General features: G+C 35.4%; 2 pseudogenes; one reads left to right on the top strand and one right to left on the bottom strand.

Moving 5' to 3' along the window:
• The first annotated feature begins 308 nt into the window (after nucleotides 1-308).
• On the top strand, nucleotides 309-2,361 carry LOC134271288 (P2X purinoceptor 7-like; annotated as a pseudogene).
• Nucleotides 2,361-4,696, bottom strand: LOC134271287 (uncharacterized; annotated as a pseudogene).
• Nucleotides 4,697-25,014: the final 20,318 nt, after the last annotated feature.

Here is a 25,014-nt window from a genome sequence, read left to right as displayed (position 1 = left end):
AGAAAAAGATTTTACCTTCCTAGAGTGGAAAAATGCATATACTCAAGAAATACAAGTAGTAATCTTAGTTCTACAATCATTTTATATTAACTAAAAGGATATAACATGGTGGATTGTAGTGTCCGTTACAAATGCAAATGCACAAACTTAAAAGTGTGATATCTCTGAAACTTAAAACGAATACTTAATGATTTTTTGGATTAATTTGCCTCAGATATAATACTTTCAGAAAATATAAAGAAAAATTACATAAAATCAAGTTGAATTTTTGCTCTCAGTGCAACACATTGAACACAAATACTGTGAAAATGGCGTTTGGATGCTTAGTAGCGAAGAATGGAGACAGAAGAGGTAAGTTTTATGTATTTAAAGCTTAGAGAACCTTAAAATTATACTTAAAAAGTTATATTTACATTTATATATTACTTAAAACACACCTCAGTTGAACAGAGTGACCTCCATCGGGTTATAATATGATAGGGGCCTCATAAGGGTTAACTCATGAACAAACATTACACTACAGAAAGTATAGTTGCTTTGGCAGTTTTGTGTTTTTGTTTGAAAACAGACAAAAACAAATCATGTAAAACTAAAAAAATCCCCTTTTCTATCATTAATTTTTTAAAAAGATGAAATAAAGAGGGGGAATTTTAAACAAGGCTTGAACATGCTGAACATATGTTGATAATATGAAATAGAAAGCATAAGTAATCCTTGAATTAAAATTTAAAAAAGACTCCCAAATCTCAAACTTGAAACTGAAGTTGAGCTTTTTAAGTTTTCAATTTTTAAAAAATTTTTAATATATATATATATATTTACCAGACATATGAACAATTACATGCACGCATTAATTATATATCTATATTAGAAAAAAAACTAATTAAGCCTGCTCCTAATTTACTGTATACATATACATATGCTAACAAAACTGAATTAAAATAATTGCAATTATGGAGATTTTGACATATTTTTCTTTTTTAAAATACGTTATTGAAGATCATGTGTTTTTCATAGGTATTTTTCGCTTAAATTGATTTCATGAAAATGTATGTTATTTTTATGAATAAAATTTTTTATTATAGAATGAATAATACAAATGTATAATTTTTATTATTGAATATCAATTTATCAAGACAGACGTCTTCATCCCCAGAATCCTCATCCTCTTCAGATTTGGGAAGGGGGAGGGGAAGAGGCAGAGGGCGTGGGAGAGGAGGACACCCGAGGGGAGTTAGGACAAGAGGTGGCAGAGGAGTAGGTGCCCGCAGAAGAATCGCCCAAGAAACTGTTGCTGAAAGACTTGCAGCTGAAAGGGAGCAGCGAGATGCTCATCTTAGGGTAAAATTGTACAAGTTAATTAGTCAAAATAACCTTCATTCATGCATATACAATGTATATATACAACTCATTTATGGCCTGTTAATTCACGTATTCATGTATATATGAATTATTTATTCTAAAAGTATTATCATTCTAGGAAACCATATCTAATCTTGAGGAGGATAACTTGAGGAACCTTGTTCAAGCTATATGTAACAGGGACCCAACATTTGTCTTTGACATTTTGAATGAGGCTACCCAAAATGAAAGGAGGCAAGGGTACCACCCACAACCGTCAGATGGCATACCAAGCTGGTGTACCTGCAACCACTGCAGAGAGATGCCATCCGAAATTGAAAAACTCTGTTGTGGATAGACTCCATTAAACTGCTACTCAATTGTCCCAGTAAGAAATTCAATTTACTGATATACAGATGAAAAAAAAGTTAAAATTTTACAAATTTAAATGTATATAATAACATTCAATATTAATTATATACTGAATTGACGTTATTTCACGATCATGACAATGTATGTACGGCAGTATGACTGGTCAGCAGGGGATGCTCACTCCTCCATGGCACCTGATCCCAGCTCTGATGTTTTGGAGGTCCATGTTTGCTCTGCTCTTGTTTTGTATTGTTTTATGGACTTTAAGATTGAATACTGTTCGTTATCTCCATATCCTTCTTTATTCATTATTAATTATATTTTTAGGATTTCCAAAGGGTTGTCCTTGATGACCTTGTACTGGTAGTTGCCCGACGTTACCGTGTAGACACTTTTGCAGCTGCCCCTGATGCAGATATCAACAGAGGGAACAGACATGCAACCTACCGCCAATTTATCCTCTGGTATCATGGTCACCTAGGTGCAAGAAATAGAAGGGTGATTCCCAGTTGTTGTGTGTGGAGAATAAGGGACAAGTTCCCAGATGCGTTTGGCCAATATAGGGGCTTCATTGGAGGACGGCTAGGATAAAGTGAGTTAACAACATTTTCCAAGCTACATGTAAACAGTTTAAAATGACTCAACAAAATTTTATATTCTAGAGTGTTTTATTTTAGATGGAGATGTGATTGTTCAAGACATGTCAATTGTCTCTTTCTTGTTGTAGAAACCTTGACTTCTGTTCGACAACAAGCTGTTCAGTGGGAGGGGGTGGGATTGGAGCCGGATGAGATGACAATCTTCTTGGATCATCTCCTTCCAGCATCACGGGTTGGTTCATCCCTACTTCATCTGTCACTCTTGACAATAGAATCTTCTCCTGTAAAGATGGGATATATGGAAAATTTTTCTTCTCTTTAACAGGATGAACTGCCCATCTTCCACCTTTTTTGTTGTAGCTTCTCTGATATCTGAAAGAAAAATTTTGGTCATTATGTATTATTGTTCATATTATTTTGTCTCACTGTTGAAGTCAACAATAAATATTGGGCAGTGTTCATATATTGCTTACTGTGTTGCTCCATCTTTCTTGACAAGAATGTTTCTGATTATATGGTGATTTTCGTCCAAGGCCGCAAGTCGATTCCTGCACCTATATGAAGGTGGGTTGTAGGAGTGACGATTGGATGCATACGCATTCACTACGCTCTGGAAATTTTCAAGTTCTGCTGTGCTCCTAAAAAGCAAGAATGTATTAATGATTTATCAGACATACTGCAGTTCTTTAGCAATGTAATAAAAAAAAACTACATTTATTGATTCTGATGTAAAACTGACCTGCAGTTAAGATAGTAAGGCACATTGTTCTGGAGACGTTTGTCTAACACAATTTCCCGAAGAGCCACATGAGCTGGAGAATCCTTTTCTAACCACCCTTTTATTCTCTCTTCAGTTAATGGTCCATGGTTGCATTCATTAATGTCACCATAGGGTAAAACCCATGTGTGAACATTAACTGTGTGATGGAGGATTCCTATCCAATTCCCCTTGAAAAGTAAAATTCGTTTTAGACCAATTTATATAATCACATGCAGCGCTTTTGCAAAGTTTACATATATTTTTTGGTGTATGGAAACTTACAACAAACTCCTCCTTTGTGTTTGAGATGCTAGCTGTGTACCAGTAATGGTTGACAACATCTTTTGTCCATGACAGGATTGCTTTTTGTGATTTCTGCTGACCTGCCTAGAAGATATGAATAAACACACTGCACAAAAATACATATATAAAAAGATTATGCAACTACTAGTTTGTTGAGTGAAGATTAAATATTTATATATAAATAACACTACATATATACAACTACAATGTATGCGGAACTGAAAGGTACCTTGATGATTTTCTTGCCTAAGTTTTTCGTCCCGTGCCATATATCAAAAGAATGTCTTATGTCTGGGTAGTCTTTTTCTGCAAAATTAACATACAAGAACCATTTTCATAAAATAACATGTATATGTACATGTATGCCTTTTTTAACAGAAGATTTACTTATAGTCATATATATTGGTTGTTTTGTTTGAACTTACTCATTACTGAAGCAACTTGTACATGAGCATCTGTAACAACTTCAACAAGGCCATCCTTAAAAATTGTTTGTTTGGAATTGCCGCCTGAAGGGTTTCAGACAGAGGAGGGAGGGAGGGAAATTATTGTTTTTTTTTTATTGAAAACCTAATTTTACAGAGATCTGACACTATATTTCAGTGTTTTGTATGGTGCATGTGATACATGTAATGGGCCAAAAAAAAAAATTAAATAAAAAAAAAATCTTCCTACTTTTGGTCAATAAAATTTTTTCAGGAGGGTGCATTTCAATAAGGCGGGAGGCAATTCCAAACAAACTATAATTTTATTTTGGCCCAATATGAAGTCCCTTGTCCAGAAGATATCGCAAGCCCTGAACAAAGCAAGCTTTCTCCAGATTTGTGCTTTTTTTCTCTGTCACTCGCTTGTCCATCGTGATTATATGCAGAATGGTTTTGGTGTCATACGCCATGAACGTATAAGAACAGTACTGAGCAGTGTGACCAGGGCTATCCATTCTGCCATCTCCTTTAATTAAAAAAAATAAACACGTATAAAAAAAAAAAAGAACAAATATTTTTTTGTCTAAATTAAGACAGTAATGCTACACAATTTATAGCATTTTTTCATAAACTTTTTTCCAATAAAGTCTATTTTGAAGTTTAAAAGATATCTACCAAGTATTGTAATATCTCTTCCTTGAAACTTGTTAAACACAGTTTCCTGGTGTTCTGTCCAAAAGTCATCCACTGCTTGAATCAAGTATGTTCTCTGCATTTTATAAAATGAGTTTTTGCTCACAATAGGTAGTTGCATGAATTTAGCCATCATTGACACTTTCTGAAAATTGCTTCCAGAGAGAAGTATGGAAGAGGAGTGTCAAATCCCCTAAATGCATTCCTCTGTTTAGGACAGGCTGTGAGCACCATTGCTGAGCTTGATGTCCATCAGAACAATTCTATCAATAAACCATATGATATTTTATTAATCTGTTTCCAATTCATAGTACCTGGGTACTTTATTAAAACATGAGATTACAAGGCAATTTTCTTACGTACCCATTTTGAAATAGAGTGCCGATCCAACAACAGTTTTCTCCAAATGCACTACTTTTTGGCATCCTTTAAGCTTACAATTTGGTAGGACACATAATTCAGCTAATATGTGAAGCTGTGAAAGATAAACAAGGAAAGGGCGGTCTTCCTTACAGCCCTCAATCTCTTCTGGAGTTAAAATTTTGGCAATCCCAGGGCGAAGATCATCATTTGATTCCTCATCACAGCTATCCTCATTTTCAGAGTCCTCAACCATGGCTTCAGTCTGAGTGTCCCCTCTTATGACAGGGATTAAATTTTATTAATAACTCTAATGTTAGTCAGTAGATTGAAAATATTTAAATATGAAAATAAATTCAGTAATTTACTGGCTTAGCAGCAAGGTGTCCTTGCAAAACATACCTCATGGTCATTATGAAACTAGGCTCATAATCGTCATCTGATGAATCATCTGAGTCCTCTTTGGTGTAGTTTTTAGCTCACCTGAGCCGAAGGCTCAAGTGAGCTTTTCTGATCACATTTTGTCCGGCGTCCGTCTGTAAACTTTTCACATTTTCGACTTCTTCTCAAGAACCACTGGGCCAATTTCAACCAAACTTGGCACAAAGTATCCTTGGGTAAAGGGGATTCAAGTTTGTTCAAATGAAGGGCCACGCCCTTTTCCAAGGGGAGATAATCATGAATTTGTTAAAAATTAATGGCATTTTTAAAAAAACTTCTTCTCCAGAACCACTGGGCCAGGAAAGATGAAATGAAACTCATGTGGAAGCATCCTTAGGTAGTGTAGATTCAAGTTTGTTCAAATCATGACCCCCGGGGCAAGGGTGGGGCCAAAATGACCGACCAAAGTTTTACATAGGAATATATAGGAAAAATCTTTAAAAATCTTCTTCTCAAAAACCACTGGGCCAGGAAAGTTGAAACTCATGTGGAATCATCCTCAGGTAGTGTAGATTCATGTTTGTTCAAATCATGACCCCTGGGGCAAGGGTGGGGCCAAAATGACCGACCCTAGTTTTACATAGGAATATATAAGAAAAATATTTAAAAATCTTCTTCTCCAGAACCACTGCGCCAGGAAAGATGAAACTCATTTGGAATCATCCTCAGGTAGTGTAGATTCAAGTTTGTTCAAATCATGACCCCCGGGGCAAGGGTGGGGCCAAAATGGCCGACCAAAGTTTTACATAATGGCCGACCAAAGTTTTACATAGGAATATATAGGAAAAATCTTTTAAAATCTTCTTCTTCAAAACCACTGGGCCAGGAAAGATGAAACTCATTTGGAAGCATCCTCAGGTAGTGTAGATTCAAGTTTGTTCAAATCATCACCCTCGGGGCAAGGGTAGGGCCAAAATGGCCGACCCTAGTTTTACATAGGAATATATAAGAAAAATATTTAAAAATCTTCTCCTCAAAATCCACCAGTACAGGAAAGATGAAACTCAGGTGGAATCATCTTTAGGTAGTGTAGATTCATTTTTGTTCAAATCATGGCCCCCGGGGCAAGGGTGGGTTAAAATAGCCAACCCAAGTTTTACATAGGAATTTATAAGAAAAATCTTTAAAAATCTTCTTCTCCAGAACCACTGGGCTAGGAAAAATTAAACTCATGTGGAATCATCCTCAGGTAATGTAAATTCAAGTTAGTTCAAATCGTGGCCCCCGGGGCAAGGGTGGGGCCAAAATAGCAGGCCCAAGTTTTACATAGGAATATATAGGGTAAATCTTTTAAAATCTTTTTCTCAAGAACCACTGGGCCAGGAAAGATGAAACTCAAGTGGAATCATCCTCAGGTAGTGTAGATTCAAGTTTGTACAAATCATGACCCCCGGGGAGAGGGTGGGGCCAAAATGGCCGACCAAAGTTTTACATAGGAATATATAGAAAATATCTTTAAAAGTCTTTCTCAAGAACCACTGGGCCAGGAAAGATGAAACTCATGTGGAATCATCCTCAGGTAGTGTAGATTCAAGTTTGTTAAAATCTTGACCTCCGGGGCTAGAGTGGAGCCAAAATGGCCGACCCAAGATTTACATAGGAATATATAGGAAAAATCTTTAAAAAATCTTCTCCAGAACCACTGGGCCAGGAAAGATGAAATTCATGTGGAATTATCCTCAGGTAGTGTAGATTCAAGTTTGTTCAGATCATGACCCCCGGGGCAAGATGGGGCCAAAATGGCCGACCCAAGTTTTACATAGGGATATATAGGGAAATTTTTTAAAATCTTCTTTTCAAGTACTTCAAAGCTATGGTTAGTGATATTTATGGAATCTTCATCAGGTAGAGTAGATTCTAGTTTGTTCAAATGATGAACGCCTGGAGGGGGGGGGTAAATTCAAGCCCGATGTCCTCAGGTGAGCGCTGTGGCCCCTGGGCCTCTTGTTTGATAAGCAGATTGAGTACTACAAAAAAAAAATTCTGTAAGATCAACATGGATTATGATAATTATTCTGATATAATAGATACAATGACATAAATCAGTAATGACAAATATTATTTTAAAATTTTCTGATGGCATGCATATCAACCCTTATAACTATGGAAATAATTTTTATATGATACCTATGATTTAAATAATTGTACTTACTCTAAATGATTCATGAAACTGCTTGGAGCTGTTGTTTTCTTATCAGTTTTTACAAACTGTTCTACACCAGAGAGTAGAAACATAACACCTATGCATGTATATTAAATATCTCTTTTCCAGAATGGTGATATAAGGTCTAGATACTACTCAAATTTTAAAGAATATTTGAGACACTGATTTAATAGTTAATTCTTAATTAATTTCAATATAGTATCAGCACTTTTATCTAAAATACTTTATATAGCATTATATTGCACAAACAAAATTAATAAAGCAGCAGGTTTTATCTTTTGTTAATCCCTATCGCATTTGCTTAACAAAGAAAGCGTACCCCCTCGGGGCCCCATTAGCTTTCCTAGTTTGTTTACATACTGTTTACAATTGTTAATCGGCTTAATCCCCATTTTCTCTCTAAAATATTGCAGTTTTAGATAAAAATAAAAGATAAACTCATTTCTACTACTAAATACCTATACTGAAATCAAGATTTATTTAGCAGTTTTTGTGAAAATGAACATCATTTTACCTACCGATCAAGCAGGTACTCTGCTACATCGGCATGAGTTTTAAGCTGCAGCGTCTCTTTTAATTCCATCCAACGATCATATTGACCACCTATAGCTATTCTGCCTTGATTGTATTTTGACACAACTGAAGTTCTGTTTCGTTTTCTTGCTGAATTTGTTAAAGATCGTTTTCTCCCACGTGTTGATCTCTTCACCTCCGACATCTTCGGCTATTTTGACCTCGGTCAGGGATGCGCAGTTTGTTTTACGAGCAGGGTCAGCAGGGGTCTTCGTGAATGGAGCAAAGATAAAAGCCGAATTTTTGTGTGGATGATAAAAATTCATCCCGGCAGTTTGTTCATTAAATAAGTGATATGTAAGGCACTCTGTTGTGTGCAAAGCTTGACAGATCAACATAATTTGACAGGGTCTGTTATACCAAATACAGAAAAAAAGTATATTATTTTGTTGAATGAACCTTAGAGACTATCCCTTTAACCATTGATTTATGCATCCAAGTGTAATATACTTTTATACCAATTTTAATATTGTAGAAGGAATAGGGGATAGCATTCTGAAAAAAAAAACTGTTTGCAGACAGACAGATGATAGACACCTTACTATTTCACAAGTTCTTCTAGTGGCTGACCAGTAGAGCTATAGACAAAAACCATTTCTTTGGTTCTCTTCATTTACCTCTTTCTGGAAAAGGGGGTTTACTTTTAGGATTGGATCCCTGCAAATTGGACAACCTAACTTGTTTGCCTCCATTTGTGTGGCACATACCATACAAAAGGCGTGGCCACATTATAGGAAATTTAAGCACTTTTGGGTCTGTCCAGGCAAATCCCACAGGTTGTGTTTCTCTCACTCCTTCTGAAGGATATCTGTTTCAAAAAAATGTAATCATACATTCTTCATTGAAACGTTTACCGCGTTGTCTTAGCTTGCGAGCCGAGTTCGGGTGACGTCGAGCTGAACTTTGACAACACCGGGCTATACTTGCTTGATGATAAGTTACTTCCTCCGACCTTAGGGTTTTTGAAAATAATAGAACAACAAAACATGTTGTACATTTTGTACCTATTTAATAAATGATTGTAACTCCTTTTTCATCTTTAAAAAATTGCATCCCCCCATACTGTTCACGGTAACTCAGTCGGTAGAGCGCTCGCTCCGTGATCGGGAGGTCGTGAGCTCAAATTTCGGCCGTGACTGACCTAAGTCGATAAAAAATGGGTAGCAACTGTTCTTTCGCCATGCACTTTGAAGTGAAAGTTGCGGGTCATTTGGATGAGACCTTAAAAACCGAGGCCCCGTGTCAGCGGCAGGCGTTGGCACGTTGAAGATCCCTCACTGCTCAATGGTCCTGAGTGCCGAGTAAAGGTCAAAATTTGAAGCCCTTCACCGACATACGGTGACGTCTCCATATGAGTGAAAAATTCTCGAGAGGGACGTTAAACAATACACAATCAATCAATTAATACCCCCCCCCCCCACCCCCTCATTCCTATTTTGTGTCTGATGGAATCTTAAATTTCATTATCTGGCAACTCAAAATAAGGAGAATCCTAAATGAAAAATTTTTCTAAAAAATATTTTATTTTTGTCATAACACTGAACTTTTGATTTACCCCTTTTTTACTCAAGATCCTGCACTGAATAAAATGCATTATTTTGCTAAAATGTCACAGTATTAACAGGCAAAAAAGTTGTAAATTTAAAAAAAAAACAAGACGATACAAATAGAAGAGTTATTAATAATAATTATATATTCACTTTAACATGAACATGGACACTTGGTACAGTATTTACAGACAAAAATGTTGAAATTCTTTCAAAGGTATAAAAGGTATAAATAAAAGACAAAACAAAAACAGAGAGCCATAAATTCAAGCATCTCACTTTAAAATAAGAATAAAATAAGAATAAACCAATGAAAACTACCCACTCAAAAAGGTAATCTCAACCAGTTAATCTTGCATCTTAATGCTAGATTTTACACTCCTTACTTGCTTACTTTTGAGGGTTTTTTTTCTCGAGTAAAATGTAATTATGTAAGAGTGTTTTTAATTTTTTTCCCAGCGTAATCTTCTCGACTCTTTATCTTCATCAATTGGTTTTTCACAATCTCTTTTGCGCGGCTCCCAGTGATATAGAATATTCATCTTGAAAATCTTTTTTACAATGTTGACTTCTTACTTGTTCAGTCGACACAAACTTTTTCCTTCAATACAATGCAAGTAAATGAACATAAATTCCAAGCATATTTTAAAAAGTTTTCCAACACAAACTTACATGACAATGCACTGTTAGGATTCGTATTCATGAGTTTACATAACCATGTTGATTTTCAAATATAAATAGAACAGCGGTAGGAACCGGTGGTTATATATAGTATATTATAGAAAACAGCTTCTTTATGCGGATACGCTCCAGGTTCGTTTGGGGTCAGCCCGAGCGAACCCAGAAAGCCAACCCGGGGTGCGCTTCCTGTTAGGTTGTGTCCGGTGTACTTTGTTTACTTAATATCCAGAGGTAGATCAGAGTGACAAATAGAAAATGCATTTCCACTTTATAACCACCAGTTGTGCACCCCACCCTACAGGAACCTCTGACCCTGGGACCACATATTTCAAAATTTTGGAGATCTCAATAGTTGATTAACACCAAAAAGCAGATTTCAAAGTACTAATTAATTTTAAGACAAAGCAACCCAGCCCCCCGGTAGCCTGAAATTAACGATTTTGAAAGAGACACCTTTCTTAATCATAAATATGTAATTAGATCATTGACGAATTAACTAGGAGAAGATTTTCAAAGACTTCATGCTTTTCCACTATATAATCACTAGAAGCCGTCCTAACACTGAAGTCCCTGACCCAAGGGCCATGAAAGTCACAAATTCAAATTGGGAAGAAGCATACTTTCTCATCATAACTATACACATAGTTCATTGATTTTTTACTCAGGAGAAGAGGAGAAGATTTTTAAAGTCAAGAGTTAATGTATTTTCACTTTATAATCCATAGACCCCGCCCTAACACCAGAACTCCTGATCCCGTGTACATAAAATTCACAATTTTGGAAGAGGCAGCTTTATTCATCATAATTATGTACTTGGTTAGTTAATTTAATGCCCAGGAACTGAGAAGAGTTTTAAAGAAATAATGAATTTTCACTATATAATCAATTTAGCCCTGCCCTAGAACCCCTGGAACCATGAATTTCACAATTTTAGTAGAGGACTAAATGCTGATTACAATCATGATAACAGTTTGACTGCTCTAAATTCAAGAGTGAAGAAGATTTTTAAAGATTGCATTGATTTTAGCCCCACCCACTCCAGGCCACAGGGGGGCAGGGACCATGAAATCACAATTTTTCCCCGAGAAGTTGTAAATGCGAGAGGTCTATAATGGGAACACGGTGCCAATAATGACATTTATGGGACAAATTTTGATCAAATAAGCATTTTAAGGCCTTTGGCTTCAGGTGAAGTAATTCAATTTAATTTTGAAATACCTTTTACATAATTCCATGAAGGGATGCCCTTTCATTTTTCTTCTTGGTCTTTATTGTTGCGATATCAAGAATGTCAGGGCTAACAAACTTATCAATCTGCTCCTGACTGATGTCATCTGTTGTGTCCATTATCTGTTGTTATTAGGTAATGACAAAATAAATGAAGTTACTGATAATTGGAACATATTATATCCAGAGGTATCTGTCGAGACTGAAACTGTAGTGGTTTGTATTTAAAGCAATGAAATAGGAAATGAGCAGTTTGGACTTTAAACTGTTCAACAGGTACAATAAATAGTATAAATATTTTATTATATTTTGTTTGAATAATTATCTTACTGTAGAGGAATCGGTGAGGAAAATCATTCCGTCTTCCTTCTGGCTGAATTTTCTTATCAAGATCGATTTCTGTTTGGATACCTTGAATTTGTCAATCAGTTTTTCTGGGAGGAAGACATCATGTATTTCACTGTAGTTAGTTGACTTGGCTACAACTCCTGTCACACCTTACCTCTAGCCAGTGGAGTTAGTTCTGATGTCTGTCTGTTCCAGTATGAAATTTTTTTGCATTGCTCCATTTATATCCTGTAATGTAAACATACTGTAGTACAAGAGTTCCAATGGCCTTATACGTCACCTAAGTATCCCGTAACAGCTTTCCAACAATTGAATTAAGATGTGATTTAAACTAGATCGACGCCAGCAAAATCAAAATTTTGAAAGGGGCACCATTGACGCTTGGTTATCATAATGAAACGGTTAAGAGTTATCTCCCTTGTGCCATATTGTACAATCAATAAATAATTGTAAATAATGTAATTAACTGGTCATTTGATTAAATGGTTTTACAAGAAAGGATGTTTTATTAATAAAAATACAACAAAAACAAATATTTAGTTAAGATGAGCAAGGTATGCTCGGAAAATGACAGATACGTTTTCCCGCACTTATTATCATTGATATGAAGTTGAAATAAGTAGGCAAATGGCCAGTGATTTCGTTGCCTGAAGTGTTGGTAGCAGAAGTATTGTCAGTGACAACTGTAAGTCTAAAGGCAAAGAATTTCAAATGTTGAAGTAATTAGTGTAGGAGATACAAGTTTATATTGAGCGTGTTAAGCCAGTTGACGGGTTAAGTGCGAAGTGGTATTTATATAGCCAAGGGGCTATTGTATTATCAACTCGCATTTGTATAGCCAAGTGGCTAGAACTAACCGGTGTCATTTGAATAGCCAAGTGGCTTTAACGAAGAAGTGTTCATTTAGCCAAGTGGCGTTGGTATAATTTAGCCAAGTGGCGTTGGTATAGGCAAGTGGCTTTTGTACAGCCAAGTGGCAGCTGGGTTTCTGTACATATTACTTAATTAACACTAGGCAAGTGTACCCTATATTTGTATATATTGAATTTGTTATATCTGTATATTTTGCATCCATATTGTCCTCATAAGACTTGGGCATTATCCAAGTACGATCCCAGGTAGATCGCTCGGGTCCCGCACGTTACAATAATTATACACTTAGCATGCTTACTTTTGTTACTTAATACCCAGAGGTAGATCAGAGCAACAAAGAGAGAATGCATTTCCACTTTGTAGCCATTTGCGCACCCGTTCGAACAGGAAGTACTGACCCTAGGGCCACATATTTAAAAATTCTGGAAGTGTTATGAATTGTAATTCATCATAAATTGTTGATTAATATGAAAGTGCATTTCTCAAAGTATTAATTTAGGGTTTGTCACTCTTGAAATTTGTTAAATCAAGGATTTTTTGGGAAGTATATTTTGGAATACTACTCATATAGAGTAACTCAAAATCGCAGAGAAAATAGGGGGTCAGCTTCACCCATAAGTGCCTTGTGCCAAATTCGGTGAAGCGGTTGCTAAGAAGAAGCTGAAAATGTTCAAATGTGAAAAAACGACGGACGAAAACAGATACCAATAGGTCACTTAAGTATACTCAGAGGATTGATTGATTATTATTGTTTAACGCCAAGTCGGCAATATTTCAGCCATATTTTGGCGATACTCAGAGGAATTTACTATCCAAAGAGACAAATTATGTTTAACAAGGGCACCGCTAAGCGGAGCATCCCCTCGCGACTTGAAATGGCAATCACTCATAAGATATAAATTCTCTCGAGGGACGTTTAACATGTTAAAGCCTGATTGTACAATGCATTTTGTTTAATGTCCCTCTCAGGAATTTTTTGCTCATATGAAAGCTTGTCGGTAGAGAGCTGCACATGCTCTCCTATAATAGGAACTGTCACTGATGATCATTTAGCAGTGAGGGATCTTTTTTAGCCAGCATCTATTGGGACATGGACCCGTGGTTTACAAGGTCTCATTCGAAGGACCAGTCTCCACGTCCCACAAAAGGATTCAAACCCGCAACATTACAATCAACTCCCTTGATTTGACAAAATTATTGTGTTGATTCAATTTTTTTTTTCACAAAATACAAAGTGCATAGTGTCTTGGTCAAGGGGGAGGGGGGGGGCATAACAGGGATACCTTATTTGGGGTAGTAAAGTTTAATATAAGATATTAAATTGTTTTTCAGCACTATTTGTTTTTTTAAAACAAAATTATTGGGGTGGAGAATGTGTTGTTTTTTTTTTTACAAAATTCAAATTGCATAGCATTTTAAGGGGGAGGGGGCATAATATGTATACGTAATTTGGCAGTTTCCCTTATTCTTTTTTTACAAAATTCAAATTTTGAAACAGAAACATATCACGTATGCCATATGTAAATAAGTTTCAGTAATTTTAATTATTACCTACCTACAATGCACATGATGTAATTATATCTCACAGTCAATATGCATTTTTTCGTAATGAAAAATAACAATGTACATGTCCATCGAGAGGTTAATTGAACTTGTGGATTGTATTACAGTTTTCGGGAATAACGTGCACCCCCAAATTCCTAGACACCTGTTGGCATCAAATTCTTTTAATCTGCTTCATGTAAATTTAAAACTGGCTCTTAAACTGGTTCCCTAGCAGAAATGATTATTGACAACTCGTACATAAAATGTCCTGTGTACCGTAAAAGGTCATGTTATCATAAGGAGGATATGGAGATAACGAACAGTATTCAATCTCAACGTCCATTAAACAATATACAAAATAAGAGCAGAGCAAACACTGACCTCTGAAACATCAGAGGTGGGATCAGGTGCCATTGAGGAGTGAGCATCCCCTGCCGACCCGTCACACCCGTCGTGTGCTCGTTGTCATGATCAGGAAATGACGGAAAAAATCCGTCGTCAATTCAGTGTACAAATAATGGACTAACAAATGGTATGAAAAACGTCAGTCAGCATATGACTCAATGATAAATTGTATTTGCTGACAAGGTCATTGTATCGACCATAGAATTTACGAAATGATGACTTTAGACGAGACTGTTGATATTCTTGTTTCATCAACTTGCTTGTCAATAAATTACCTCGTTTAAGAAATTGTTCATACGTAGAGCACGCTCTTGCGTATCGATTGATTGATTTTATACTGTTTAACGTCCCTCTCCAGAATATTTCACCGATATGGAGACGTCACCATTGCCGGTGAAGGGCTGCAAATTTAGGCCTATGCTCGGCACTCAGGACCTTTGAGCAGGGAGGGATCTTTATCGTGCCACACCTGCTGTGACACGGGGCCTCGGTTTATACGGTCTCATCCGAAGGACCGCCCCATTTAGTCGCCTTTTACGACAAGCAAGGGGGTACTGAGGACCTATTCTAACCCGGATCCTCTTGCGTATCGAATCAACTGACATATATTTACTCCGTTTGCAGGTGATGAAGGTGTATTGCTGCATAAGTAAGGGAAGTTAACGATAGAAAACTTAAAGTCATCACGTTTATCATATAGCTTGGTTGTTAGATTACCATTAGTGTCTTTTTCAAGTAAAATATCCAAGTATGAAGCAGAAGTGTCGGACTCTGTGGTATATTTTATCTCAAGCTCACCAGGATTTATCGTATCGAAATTATCATTATTAATTGACAATACGTCGTCGATATATCTAAATGTCGAGTTGAAGGTCACAGCAAGTGTTTTCTTCTTTTTCTTCGCATTTTGTACCCATGGGAATTCCAATAGATTGTTGGAATACCTGGTCTCCGAAAACCACATAGAAATTGTCAATCAGAAACTCAAGCATATTCTTGATGTCACCTTGAGAGTACATATGATCCAGTGATTTTGTTAGAGTGTATTAGATACCGATAAATATTCATTTACATTTCCTCAATTTTCATATTTTCATTTAGTCGAAATGGGCCAAAAACGGCCGAATTCAATGGATCCATCTCCATGGCAACCAAGTGCACCTGTGAAACTTCCGACACCATAATTACTAGTTTTGCACCAAGACACACCTATGGTGAAAATTTCATCAAAATCCGAGACATGTCGTTTCCAAGCCCTATAGTAAATTCGTTGGGGCTTACATAGAATGCGTGATAATATATAATGTTTTATCATTACCCATCACCTATTTATACTGAACATGACTGTAGATTTTCTATTCAATCAAATGATGTGTTACAACCCTTGAGACCCTTCATCTCCGTGAGATGAAGACGTTTCTAATAATGACTGTTTCTTCTCTTGTATTTCTTTCAAAGCCTTTTCTACCCGTCTTTTTTTCTCCTTTTGTCAATGGGCAAATTCCTCGTACTCTGCATCGATTTATCTTTTTTACTTCTCAGAACAAATTCATCATATTCTGATACAAGTTTGTTGTACACTCTGTACTTCTCACTTAAGTCAAATTCAAATGATTCCATGAACAACACTCTTAAAAGCTGTCCAATCTGTTGTCTGTAACATTTCAAACATGTCCAGAGTCTGAATTTTTGATAGTTTCACATCCTTTTTCCATGTCTTGAATATTCCAATCCCTTTTGCAAACAGAGGGTTTCCACTGTCTTTTTCTGGTCCTTTAGTCCGTTTCTGTTGTTGTCCCTGTGTCCATATTCTGTGTGGGTGTGACAACAAAAATTCCTTCTTTGTCTGCCATAGTGACTGATCCACTGTCCTGACTAATAAAATTTTTAATGACTCACAAATGTGTTTTTAGCAGACAGTTTTTAGTTAAACATTACAATAACTGCAACTCTTCATTCTTATACCATATATAACTTACATTAACTTAAGTTACTTGCAAAGTTTGTAAAATCTACCGTCCATGTGTATTTTAAGGGACCATCTCAAAATATAGGTACATTTACTGTAGGATTATACGGGAAAATGCCAATTTTTAGCACTTTAAAGCAAATTATACAAATACAACAATAGACCTTTTTGTTCAAACTATAATATATGATGAGTAATACTATATTGTACATTATGTGTAAGAAACACAAAATTCTACCGCCTTCTTACCAAAGGGGCATCTCAAAAGGCCAAAAATGAAATAATTTTCCTGTTTTTATAGGATACTACAAAAGATGGCGGGTACGAAAGTATCATATGAGAAAATTATAAGAATAAGGGAGAATTTCTCAAATTTCTATGTTTTGAATTTCAAGAGCGTATGTTCAATACTTTTTATTTGATAACATTTTTATTACCCCTTTCTTTAAGAGCTTCAGTATACATGTATCATAACGTCAAAAACACACTATAACGACGTCAACCTACCTATCAGTTGCAAAATCGGTTAAAATTTCAGTTATTTAAAATTGTAATTACATTTTTGAACCTGTAATTTCTTAATTTTGCTTAATTTTATTAATCAAGTGAAAAAAGTTGCTTTAAAACAGTAAATACGCTTCATTTTACTATGATGCGCGAAATATTGCGCAATGAAAACAGAATACTACAGTCGGCCCCCTTAATATTTTTTCTAATTATCTGTTGACTATCACCGTGTGTGATAAACATGCACACTGTACGAAGGGTGATCAAAAAATTCGCGAACTGTCTCTGTGTGTATATAACAAAAATTAGATCAAAATGAAATTTGGTTTTAATAGAGTAATAATTAGTTATTTTATTTTGCTATATGTTCATTTGACGTCACAATGCCAAAAATGAAAGTCAATATGCACTAGAAGATGACTTGTGACCAAAAAATGGTTGACTTCATCGCGCTCGAGCAAGGAAAGGCTGTAGAGTAAATGTTGGAAAATCCTTTGCAGGGATATTTAATTACATGTAATAATCTGTATCAGGTTTATGAAGATAACGGACTCACCAGAACTTCAGTCATTAACTGGATGGATTGTTTGAGTAAAAGAAAAGAGAGAGAGATGTTAAAAAGAAATTTTCGTTCTGGCTGTTCAGTGAAATTAAATTGGGAAAAAGACGTGTCCTTTTTGAACAAGTTATAATGAAAATCTCAGTTAGAAAAATAGCTGAATATCTAAACAATAACTTAATTCTTCATGACCTAAAATTTGAATTATTTAAGACTATCAATATATCACATTATGTCAAAGAGAGAACGCCTACACCTGATCAATATTAAAATTGGATAAACGACGCAGCCTTAACATAAGAGTCGGGATGTGATGGACACCATAGTCACTCTCATCCTCACTCTCATCCTCACAATGCCAGGGATCCTGAGTCAAGACGTTGCCGTTGGGCCCCTAGCATATTTCATTCAATATTTGTGGACTGATTGAAGCAATGTTTCTCGGAAAAATAACAAATCTTGATTGTTTTTATCTCTCAACCAATCACATTAAGCCATTCTATGATAAACAACATATAACAAGTGCATTTGAGGTGTCAGCTGTTGGCAGAGGATAGTTTTTTTTGCAATCAAAACGTTTGACTGACGGTTTACTTGATATTGAGCTGCTTTTAAAATGTGCATTGAAAAATTTTAAATTCCCTCTACATGTAATAATAGTATGATGTAGTCCCTTGTGGAATTTGAAGCTTTTAGGAATAAAACATGTACAACTTACACAATGAGCCCTAAAGATGGCACAGGGACAATCTCAAAATTTCATGTAAATCAAGCCTATTTTCACTATTTCTCCGCAGCCGCAACTGCTTCCAGGCCCGTGCTCATGACCTAAGCTACCACACAAATTGCAGAATAACATTTGTACATACCAATGAACAGCAAGAGATAATGGCTCAACCACCTCGTTTTCAAGCTACAATTCATCCTATGAACCCACCCCGCTTTTCTGGTGAAATACCGGTAGAGCGAGTTTTTAGCATAGTTTCGTATTACTAGTCCATATCCCAGTAGTAGTGACAATAAAGTGTCATATTTCAATAAAATAAACAAGGCCACAAATTCCCTCCAAATGCACACATAAAATATTCTAGCAATAAAATTACCTAATATATACATTCAAACCCGAGGTTTCTCTATTTTTGACGGTACCTAATCCGAAACTATCCTTTGCCACCTTTAACTTTCAAAGTTTGTCTTGCAAATAATAAACCTTGCTCAATTCAAAAAGAACATGCAATTCTGAGTAAAAAAATACCAAATATGTCTTGATTCATTGAAAAATTAAAAAGTTATGGCCAAATAAGAGACCTCACCAGTTCTCGGTCAACCACCTTAACCCCATATTGTTTCTTACACATGAAACAAATGCAATTCTTACAACTCCAAATGATCAATATACCATCAAAAAAGTGTTAAATGGTAATTTTAATCAGTTTCAAATACATTTATATGTAAAAAGTCAAATACAAAGAGCACATCTTGGTGAAATGTACTCTCATGTATCACATACTCCCCTATTTTTCACGTTCTATGAAATTCCATTTTATCCCTTTTTCACTTGGTTTTATATAACTATAACTTCTTTGCAAAGTTAAAACCCCTTTCAACTTTCAAGATATTTATCATGATATGCAAAAAACTCTCTTGCATCACATGCTAAAGAAAAAGTGTCCAGAAAATGGCAGTTCAACACCCTACCCCTGCAGCCATTTCTTCACTGTAATGAAAATGCACTGTAAAAATCTGTTTGTCCTAGCTGAATTCTTTCTAAGTGTCTGATATTCACTTTTAACAGTTATGAGTAATCAAATACATACATTTCATTCTCCTGAAAACTAAAAGTGATTATTCTGTCCATCCTTGGCAATTGTGGGCAGATTATATGGGCCTAGCAGAATTCAATAATTACATGAAAATACACATTTTATTGATATTTCTTCATTAAATATGCAATATAAACTCTTTGTTTTGTTATTATTCAAAGGAAAATAGTCATTTTATAGCAAACCATTGAAAAATATAGATTCTGTCACATTCAAATATAGATAAAATTAAAAATTGAAAGGGGGGGGGGCATATTTCATGAAATTATCAATAACAGAATAGGTTAAATTTGGGAAAATAAAGCAAAAATAGTTTTTTTTTGTACTATATATGGTTAAGTTTAGTGACATTTAGGTATGCTGACTGATTTTTATTTTCAAAATAATTATATTTAGTAAATTAGGTTGAAAAAATGGCAAATTTATGCAATTTCAGTGATATCGCACTAATTAATGCACTTGAATTTTAATTAGATTTAATTAATTAAAGCAAGACAAGATTTTAATTATGCGACAATACCCAAAGTATCAAATTCAAACAATTAATTTATTCTCTGGCAAAAAATGCCTAAATCTTATATGATTTATTATGCTGATGGTTCAAAGTCTTTAAAAATGTATGCTGGAAAAGAGTACCCCCCCCCCCTTGCTTTTTAGTGAATATACCCAACTATACAGATTTTAAATAACAGAAACAAAGTATGTTTTTAAATTGACATACATAAATAAACCCTTTTGTATAAAAATCAGACTAAAATTCACATTTCTAAAAATTGATGCATTCTTGAAGGTGGCAGAGGATAGTTTTTTTTGCAATCAAAACGTTTGACTGACGGTTTACTTAATATTGAGCTGCTTTTAAAATGTGCATTGAAAAAATTTAAATTCCCTCTACATGTAATAATAGTATGATGTAGTCCCTTGAGAAATTTGAAGCTTTCAGGAATAAAATATGTACAACTTACACAATGAGCACTAAAGATGGCGCAGGGACAATCTCAAAATTTCATGTGAATCAAGCCTATTTTCACTATTTCGCCGCAGCCGCATCTGCTTCCAGGCCCGTGCTCATGACCTAAGCTACCACACGAAGTGTAGAATAACATTTGTACATACCAATGAACAGCAAGAGATATGGGCTCAACCACCTCGTTTTCAAGCTACAATTCATCCTGTGAACCCACCCCGCTTTTCTGGTGAAATACCGGTAGAGCGAGTTTTGAGCTTAGTTTCGTATTTCTAGTCCATATCCCATATACAGTAGTAGTGACACTAAAGTGTCATATTTCAATAAAATAAACAAGGCCACCAATTCCCTCCAAATGCACCCTTAAAATATTCTAGCACTAAAATTACCTATAATATGCATTCAAACCTCAGGTTTCTCTATTTTTTCTATTTTTGAACGGTACTTTATTCGAAACTATCCTCTGCCACCTCAACCGCATGGCTTCTAAGACTTATTTGACAGCTCGTACATGAAACAATTCGTACGAAGGACGTTAACACAAAACAACGGATTTAGTCCAGGAATTAATTAATTTACATCTTATGACCAAAAACTAACTGGTTATAGTATACAGGTTATCACCATATATAAAACACATTCTTCTGAACATTCTGGGTCGGAATATAAGACTTGTAATGGAGGTTTAATTTCTTCTGCCATTATAAGCAATCTATGCGAAAGATTTTTGGACCACACAGGACATTCGGTCCTGTGTAGTCAATGAATGACCTAAACATTCAAAGCAAGCTCTGGGTCATGTTCTTCCACAGGGGAACATTCGATCTTCACAGTCAGCAGATCATTTAGGGTTGATGGTTTTAGCTCGGTCCGCCTAGAAGTCTTTATGAACTTCATCTGAGAGAAAGTTGTCTCGTTGGTGGAATACACAGCAACAGGTCAAAGATGGCCATCATTATGCGGTAATCAGGATCATACGCATTGCTCCCAGCTCTTTGATGCAAGTTCTGTGTCATACTTATTTAAGCATTTATAAATTGATTAAAGTTTTGCAACTGTTGATTGATTGTATACTGTTTAACGTCCCGCTCCAGAATATTTCACTGATATGGAGACGTCACCATTGCCGATGAAGGGCTGCAAATTTAGGCCTATGCTCGGCACTTACGGCCTTTGAGCAGGGAGGGATCTTTATCGTGCCACACCTGTTGTGACACGGGGTCTCGGTTTATACGGTCTCATCCGAAGGACCGCCCCATTTAGTCGCCCTTTACGACAAGCAAGGGGGTACTGAGGACCTGTTGTAACCCGGATCCCCACGGGATTGCAACTGTTGAAGAGTTTATAATGATTTTTCAAAAATAAAAAGTAAAGATTATTAATGTAAGTACCTTTTAAGCAAAACCCTTTTCAAAGTATTCCACTGTCCAAGGGCCTCATGAAGAAGATGTCATCCCCAGGGTCAGTAGGAAAACCACTGCATGCACATTTAAGTGTGTGCTGGAAATGTATTATGACAAGTGTAACTTCCTTTTTTTCCAAAAGTCTAAAATTCGTAAATTCAAGAGTAACTTATTACATATACTTTAAACAAGTCTTTAAATCTATATTCACTACTAGACTTTTTAAAATCTTTAACAAAAAGAGCTAGGTCATAACTTCCAGTGTAGAGATTAAATTTTGAAAAAAAAGTGCAATTATTTATCATAATCAGTTTACAAATCGTCAATTTCAAGTAATAAAGTTAATTTTATTAAATATGAAAAACATAGATTTCTGCAATCATTTAATGTATTTTATTAGTATAGGAAGGAAAATGTTAATCATAATGATTGTAACACATAAACTTAGATTAATTATAGGAATCTGAAATCGAGAAATAATTTAAACAAGTTTCATGTTTAAAACAGAATGCCTGATGGACAGACCGAGCATAAACTAAACTCACAAAAAATAATTGTAACTTGCAAATTGAAAGAACTTTAAAATAAAATACCAAAATTTTTTAATACAATTAGGACAGGTAAAAAAACCTTTAAAACTATTGTTGTTAGGTAGCTGCAGATCTGTAGCGTTATGGTTTTTTATATTGGTCTTCGACCATAACGCTACAGATCCTGTAGTGCAAAAAATGTGCAATTTACGGCGCAATATTTTTTGCGCTCTTTTGGGGAGAATTTCTCCATTTTCTAGCATCATTCAATCAACTACCTTTTAACTCCTAATACTAGACACATTATTTAACCAATCTGTGTATTTTATCCATCTCCCAACCCTTTATAGTCGTCTATACAAATGATAGACTCGCTTGATTAAAATTATTTGTTAGATAACTGAAAATTAACTTCAAGCGAGTTTTTTACCCGTAGAGACAACCATAAATGGTTGGGAGGTGGAAAAACTATATATATTGGCTACTAAATGTGTCTAGAATTAGGAATTGAAAGGTAGTTGATTGACCGATGCTAGAAAGTGGAGAAATTCTCCCCAAAAGAGCGCAAAAAATATTGCGCCGTAAATTGCAAATTTTTTGCACTACGGGATCTGTAGCGTTATGGTCAAAGACAAATATAAAAAAAAAAACATAGGTAATCAGAGATTACAGAGCTCACCTCAACGTGTGTTGTCTTTAAGTAAGGCAAATTAAGTCACACAATTAACCAACAAAAAGTGTACATCCAAAAATGCAAAATTTATGCAAATTTGATACTTTGGAATAGACCTATATAAAAACTAAAAACTAGTTCTTCATCATGAAAATGTAATTAAAATCCAGCATCTGAAGCAAGATTGAGAGTTTTCATCCCTTGATGCATCATTTGTGCAACTGGTTTATATAAGCCTTATAGTTTCTTGGTGATAGACTTGCACCCATAACTTTTACGAGGTCTATTATCTGGAAAATGTATGTCGAATTCAGCATCTGAAGCAAGTCCATTAGTGTGCATCCTAAGATGTATCATCCATGCAAGTTTGGTCAACATAGGGCTTAAAGTTACTTGCAAATGAAACCTGTATAAAACCAGAAGTCTCTGTCGAGACTGAAGCTCTACTGGTTTGTACTTATAGCAAAGGAAGAGAAAAGTACTTAAGTTGGAAATTGAAACTTTTCAACAGCAATAAATAGAATAATGATCCTTGATTAAGTCTCTTTATGTTCTAAGTGTAGTCTACTTGCATGCCCCATTATATTATAACCAGACTAAAACTGTTATTTGGAGTAGCATTTTGAGAGTATTTAACAGAAATTTCTATTTTTAGTAACCACGGCAACACCATTCATCGAAATCAAAAAACCTATACACAGAATTATGTATCTTAGTGTAGCCTACCTGTGTGCCAAGTTATATTGAAATCAGACCAAAACTGTAGGAGGAGTAGCATTTTGAAAGAATTTCACAGAAATTTCTATTTTTAGTAACCGCGGCAACACCGTTCATTGAAATCAAAAACCGATACACAGAATTATGTATCTTAGTGTAGTGTACTCGTGGGCCAAGTTATATTGAAATCAGACCAAAACTGTAGGAGGAGTAGCATTTTGAAAGAATTTCACAGAAATTTCTATTTTTAGTAACCGCGGCAACATCGTTCATCGAAATCAAAAACCGATATATAGAATTATGTATCTTAGTGTAGCCTACTTGTGTGCCAAGTTATATTGAAATCAGACCAAAACTGTAGGAGGAGTAGCATTTTGAAAGAATTTCACAGAAATTTCTATTTTTAGTAACCGCGGCAACACCGTTCATCGAAATCAAAAACCGATATACAGAATTATGTACCTTAGTGTAGTCTACTTGTGTGCCAAGTTATATTGAAATCAGACCAAAACTGTAGGAGGAGTAGCATTTTGAAAGAATTTCACAGAAATTTCTATTTTTAGTAACAACGGCAACACCGCTCATCGAAATCAAAAACCGATACACAGAATTATGTATCTTAGTGTAGTGTACTCGTGGGCCAAGTTATATTGAAATCAGACCAAAACTGTAGGAGGAGTAGCATTTTGAAAGAATTTCACAGAAATTTCTATTTTTAGTAACCACGGCAACATCGTTCATCGAAATCAAAAACCGATATACAGGCAAATTATGTATCTTAGTGTAGCTTACTTGTGTGCCAAGTTATATTGAAATCAGACCAAAACTGTAGGAGGAGTAGCATTTTGAAAGAATTTCACAGAAATTTCTATTTTTAGTAACTGCGGCAACACCGTTCATCGAAATCAAAAACCGATATACAGAATTATGTATCTTAGTGTAGTCTACTTGTGTGCCAAGTTATATTGAAATCAGACCAAAACTGTAGGAGGAGTAGCATTTTGAAAGAATTTCACAGAAATTTCTTTTTTTAGTAACCACGGCAACACCGTTCATTGAAATCAAAAACCGATACACAGAATTATGTATCTTAGTGTAATCTACTTGTGTGCCAAATTATATTGAAATCAGACCAAAACTGTAGGAGGAGTAGCATTTTGAAAGAATTTCACAGAAATTTCTATTTTTAGTAACTGCGGCAACACCGTT

Source organism: Saccostrea cucullata, unplaced genomic scaffold (genome assembly GCF_032062105.1).
Source record: "Saccostrea cucullata isolate Sc308-1 unplaced genomic scaffold, CSIRO_AGI_Scuc_v1 ctg8994, whole genome shotgun sequence".
Classification (NCBI taxonomy): Eukaryota; Metazoa; Mollusca; class Bivalvia; order Ostreida; family Ostreidae; genus Saccostrea; species Saccostrea cuccullata.
The sequence above is the reverse complement of the archived record's forward strand: the minus strand, read 5'-3'. Positions and strand labels throughout refer to the sequence as shown.